Source organism: Glycine max, chromosome 18 (assembly GCF_000004515.6).
Source record: "Glycine max cultivar Williams 82 chromosome 18, Glycine_max_v4.0, whole genome shotgun sequence".
Lineage (NCBI taxonomy): Eukaryota > Viridiplantae > Streptophyta > Magnoliopsida > Fabales > Fabaceae > Glycine > Glycine max.
The window spans coordinates 19,441,064-19,447,063 of NC_038254.2; positions in this window are offsets into that span (position 1 = coordinate 19,441,064).

The following is a 6,000-nucleotide window of genomic DNA, read 5'->3' on the forward strand; positions in this document are numbered from 1 at the left end:
TTACGCAAAAACCAATCCGTCCGCTGGAACGAGGATTGTCAAGAGGCATTTGGAAGGATCAAAGAGTGTCTCATGAGCCCTCCTGTGCTTATGCCGCCGGTACCCAGAAGGCCTCTCATATTGTATATGAAGATTTTGGACGAGTCAATGGGATGTATGCTGGGGGCAACATCACGAGTCCGGGAAGAGAGAGGGCGCTGTCTACTACTTGAGTAAGAAGTTCACGGCCTGTGAAAAGAACTACTCCCTGCTTGAAAGAACGTGTTGTGCTTTAGTCTAGGCGTCCCACCGTCTAAGACAATACATGCTGAACCATACCACCTGGTTGATATCCAAGATGGACCCGGTTAAGTACATCTTTGAGAAGCCTGCTCTCACAGGGCGGATCTCCCGGTGGCAGGTTTTGCTATCCGAGTTCGATATAGTCTACCTCACCCAAAAGGTGATAAAAGGAAGCGCCTTGGCAGATTATTTGGCTCAGCAGCCTCTCAATGACTATCAACCCATGCATCCTGAATTCCCGGATGAGAACATCATGGCCTTGTTTGAGGAAAAGCTAGACGAGGACCGGGACAAGTGGATCGTGTGGTTTGATGGAGCGTCAAACGTTCTAGGCCATGGCGTTGGGGCAGTATTGGTCTCTTCGGACAATCAATGTATACCTTTCACAGCCAGGCTGGGGTTTGACTGCACCAACAATATGGCTGAGTATGAAGCGTGTGCCCTGGCCGTCCAGGCGGCAATTGACTCCAATGTCAAGCTACTCAAGGTGTACGGGGACTCAGCACTGGTGATCCACCAGCTGAGAGGGGAATGGGAAACTAGAGACCCCAAGTTGATACCCTACCTAGCCTATATCAAGAAGTTGGCTGGTTCCTTTGTGAGATCTCCTTCCATCACGTTCCCCGAGAGGAAAATCAGATGGCGGATGCGCTTGCCACTTTGGCGTCCATGTTCCAGCTAACACCGCACGGGGACCTACTGTACATTGAGTTCTGGTGTTGTGGCAGACCAGCACATTGTTGTCAGGTGGAAGAGGAACGGGATGGTAAGCCTTGGTATTTCGAAATCAAGCGATACGTTGAAAGCAAAGAGTACCCACCGGAGGCTTCCGACAACGACAAAAGGACATTGAGGAGATTGGTGGCCAGCTTCTTCATAAGCGGAAGCATACTGTACAAGAGAAACCATGACATGGTTCTGCTACGCTGCGTGAATGCTAAGGAAGCAGAAAGCATGCTAGGGGAGGTCCAGAGGGCTCTTTTGGTACGCACGCTAATGGGCACGCCATGGCTAGAAAAATCTTAAGGGCAGGTTACTATTGGCTCACCATGGAGAGCGATTGCTGTCTCCATGTGAGGAGATGTCACAAAGGCCAGACATTCGCAGAAAATGTCAATGCTCCGCCGCTGCCTCTGAATGTCTTGGCCGCGCTGTGGACGTTTTCCATGTGGGGAATAGATGTGATTGGGGCCATAGAACCCAAAGCTGCAAATGGACATCGTTTCATCCTAGTGGCCATTGATTACTTCACTAAGTGGGTCGAAGCCACGTCATACGCTAGCGTCACCAGGAGTGTGGTGGTCAGGTTCATTAAGAGGGAAATCATCTGCCGATATGGTTTGCCGAGGAAGATTATCACGGACAACGACACCAACTTGAATAACAAGATGATGGGGAAAAAGTGCGAGGAGTTTAAAATCCAACATCACAATTCCACGCCCTACCGACCAAAAATGAATGGAGCCGTGGAAGCAGCCAATAAGAATATTAAGAAAATTATTCAGAAGATGACAGTGTCGTACAAAGATTAGCATGAGATGTTGCCTTTTGCCCTGCATGGATACCGAACCTCGGTACGAACTTCTACTGGGGCAACACCGTACTCCTTGGTTTATGGGATGGAAGCGGTACTCCCGTTTGAGGTAGAGGTCCCTTCCCAGAGGATACTAGCGGAATCGGGCCTAGAAGAATCAGAGTGGGCTCAAACACGCTACGACTAACTCAACCTTATTGAAGGTAAGCGCTTGATGGCCATGAGCCATGGGCGCCTGTATCAACAAAGGATGAAGAACGCGTTCGACTAGATGGTGCGCTCGCGCAAGTTCCATGAGGGGGAGCTTGTGCTGAAAAAGGTGTCCCACGCCGTTAAAGATAATTGAGGGAAGTGGGCCCTAAACTACGAAGGGCCTTTCGTTGTAAAAAGAGATTTTTCTGGAGGGGCTCTGGTGCTCACCAACATGGATGGCGAGGAGCTACCTTTACCCGTAAACTCCGATGTTGTCAAGCGATACTACGCTTAGGATCTGGGGCAACTGAGGAAGTCGCTGCATGTTCTTTTATTTTTGTGTGTCCTTCTTGGTTTCCCCCAGGGATTCTTGTCCTCTGTAATTCCTCATCCCAGTCTTTTAAAAGAAAAGAACATGGGATTGAGGTTCCGGTCCTCACTTTGTGTCTCAAACTATGTCCAGAATTTGATAACCTGAGCCTTTTCGCTCAGTCAATGGGATGCCCCAAGCGCTTAATTAAAACTGAACCTGACCAGCTTTCACTAAAAGGATTATTGCATTTGAAAACGCTCATGCATATGCATACACATGCATATTTTGTTATCTTATGACAAGAACAGAATCGTCTTAGGCAATGGTCAGATGTCGGGCTGGATCCAGAGGCAGAGACCAATCAAGGTAAACAGTAACACGGCCACAGTTTGCTGTGCAATGTCGTTTCCTGCTTTCAGGTACTTAGGGATGGACGCAAGTAGAGGCTAGGATCACGATCGATAGATCGTCGTCCCATGCCCAACTCTAGACAAGCGGAAAGCGCAGCTGAGAGGTAGCCTAGTATCCTTTAAATTCCCAGTAATTATTACTGTTGTGTCTTTAAAATAAATGTCGGATGCCTAATCTACCCTAAGGGGGTTCGAGTAAGCGAATGCCGACCCGTAGAGAATTCATACTTGTGTCTTTCCAAAAAAATACAGGTTAGCTCGCCTGGGCGAGCTGAGCTTGCCTGGGTGATCGCCTGGGTGTATGCCATCCTGACACGGATGAGTGCCCACGTGGCCCAGGTGATTGCTAACGCCATCTATTTTTTTGCAGGTATGCCACCCACCAGGCACCCTCTAGACCCGGATAAGTCTAACAAGGCCCTGGGATTTCCGGCATTGATCACGGGCCTCTGCCATTCGTTCGAGGTTCCCGTCACCCCCAGTAAGGTGATCCAACCGCCGATCACCCGGGCCTTCATTGAGAAGTATTGCACGCCTAGGCAGGCGCAGGGTGATGCACCTCAGGCCGCAGACTCACCGCCACCACCTCATCAGGCCGATCCCGCTGGATCACTAGGCATGGAGCGTTATCTACAGCACTTGGTTCGCCAGCAGGCGGCCAACCACCGGGGGCAGGTGTAGATACATGAGTGCCTCTATCGGTTCAGCCTCAGTCAGTAGGGGCAGGGTTTCGTTCCTTTTGCATGCCCTACTCCAGAGCAGTTTGGGGCTGAGGTCGCATGACCCGGAGATAGGCCCGAGGCCCAAGCAGGGGAGGAGCCCGTAGGATCCACTGATGAGGCAGAGGAGGCCCGTATGGATGAAGAAATTACGGATTTGCTTGGTTTCTTGGGAGGAAGCGAAGCCACGTGACCGAGGTCACCGCACTTTTGTTATTGACATTACTGTTTTCTGTTATTGTCTATATTGCTATTGACATTACTGTTTTCTGTTATTGTCTATATGGTTACTAACATTACTATTATTACTTTTCGTTTTTGTTAGAAATTTTTGGCGTTATGGCTCTCAGTTATTTCGTCACTGTTTTTGCGACTTACCATTTTGTGCGTTCTTTTCGTTTACCTTGTGGTTAGGCGTAAGTAGGTAGTGTGCGCCCCCGTCCGCGTGATCTTTTTAGAGAGAAAAAGAAAAAAAAAGGGAGAGAAAATGAATAAATGATAATAACTTAAAAAAGTAAAGGAAAAAAGAAAAGAAAAAAAATGAGCAAGCAAGAAAAGAAAAAGAAGGAAGAAAAAAAGAAAAATAATAATAAAAAGTTGTCTAACTAAAAAACAACATGTTTGTGAAAGGAGATAACTTCCAACTTTTCTTTAAAAAATTCACTGATCATAACCAATTTTTGAAAAAAATGTGTATACACCTGAAGGGTGAATGCTGTGAAAGTTTTCCCGAACGCCCAAAAATGGACTCGGATGAAATGCACAAATTGATAAAAGAACATATTTTGGAAACACTGGGTTGACTAAAGTAGAGAAAATGAATCATGAGCCCTAGCATCACATGACCAAAAAATTTTCGACACTTGAGTGTCCCCATAGGTGCCTGCATGACTAGTTTTGCATAAAATTTCCAAATCATCATTGTTGCATTTGTGTCATGGAAATAATGTGCGACACCCTTTATCCCCGAACCGCTAGCCAAACCCTGACATATATCACGTCCAGTCGTTCTACAAGCCTTGAGCCAAAATCCCAACTTACCATAAACCTTGACCTAGGGTGAGAATGTCAATCCTTGCCCTCGGAAGAAAACAAAAAAAAAAAAAGAAAAGGAGAAAATTCCAGATCAAAAGAATCGGAAGAAAGCAAAAAGAGAAAATTCCCAATCAAAGATTGAGAGAAAGCAAAAAGAATGAAAATTCCCGATCAAAGATCGGAAGAAAACAGAAATCCTGTGCGTCGGTGACTTGTTCACCTCACACTAAACAAAAACAGAAAAAGAAAAGGCCAAGAACACTCAAAGCCAAATTTCCCACAAGAAACAAACCATTCCCAAGAAAAAGTCCTATTGACCCATGATCACGCATGTAATCTTTGATTTGATAGGAAATGATTTGCAAAATCGAGTCATGACATATCTATGGTTCAGAATTAGGATGAAACACTTACCCGTGTGAGATTGATACACTTTGAGTAATTTTCTTCTATTTTTGTTGGACCCAGTGTTTCCTCTAAATGGTCGTTTAGAAACAAAATGCTAACATCCAAAATCTCATTTATGGTTATGAGAAAATTTCATCAGCATACTCTCCTACCCCAATAGAAGCATTGTTTTTCATCCAAAAAGCATATGTTGCTCTGATGAGTTGGAAGTTTTGTCTCTTTACTAAAGCATGTTCGCATTTTAGTGAAGAAAACACCGAGATTATTTTAGTTTCACAAGTTATCCAGAACTACGTAGGTCTGAGTTCCTCATTGAGGACACGTAGGAGCAAGAGCATCGCTTTTGTCGGCCGCCCCACAATCTCTGTCATACTGACCCTGAGGTCATGTGACATGCGGAGACAAATTATGGTCATTCCGCACACCTTTTTGCCATTCAGACACAATCGTGTCCGATGGCACGCAGAGACAAATTATGGTCATTTTGCACCCTTTTGTCATCCAGAGGCGGCGAGCCCGATGACATGCGGAGACAAATTATGGTCATTTCGCACACCTTTTCGCCATTCAGACACAATCGTATCCAATGGCACGCAGAGACAAATTATGGTCATTCTGCGCCCTTTTGTCATCCAGAGGCGGCGAGCCCGATGACATGCGGAGACAAATTATGGTCATTTCGCACACCTTTTCGCCATTCAGACGCAATCGTTTCCGATGGCACACAGAGACAAATTATGGTCATTCTGCGCCCTTTTGTCATCCAGAGGCGGCGAGCCCGATGACATGCGGAGACAAATTATGGTCATTCCGCACACCTTTTCGCCATTCGGAGACAATCGTGTCCGATGGCACGCAGAGACAAATTATGGTCATTCTACGTCCTTTTGTCATCAAGAGACGGTGAGCCCGATGACATGCGGAGACAAATTATGGTCATTACGCACTTTTTGCCATCCAAATACAATCGTGTCTGATGGCATGCAGAGACAAATCATGGTCAGTCTGCGCCCTTTTGTCATCCAGAGGCGGCGAGCCCGATGACATGCGGAGACAAATTATGGTCATTCTGCATACCTTTTCGTCATTCGGAGACAATCGTGTTCG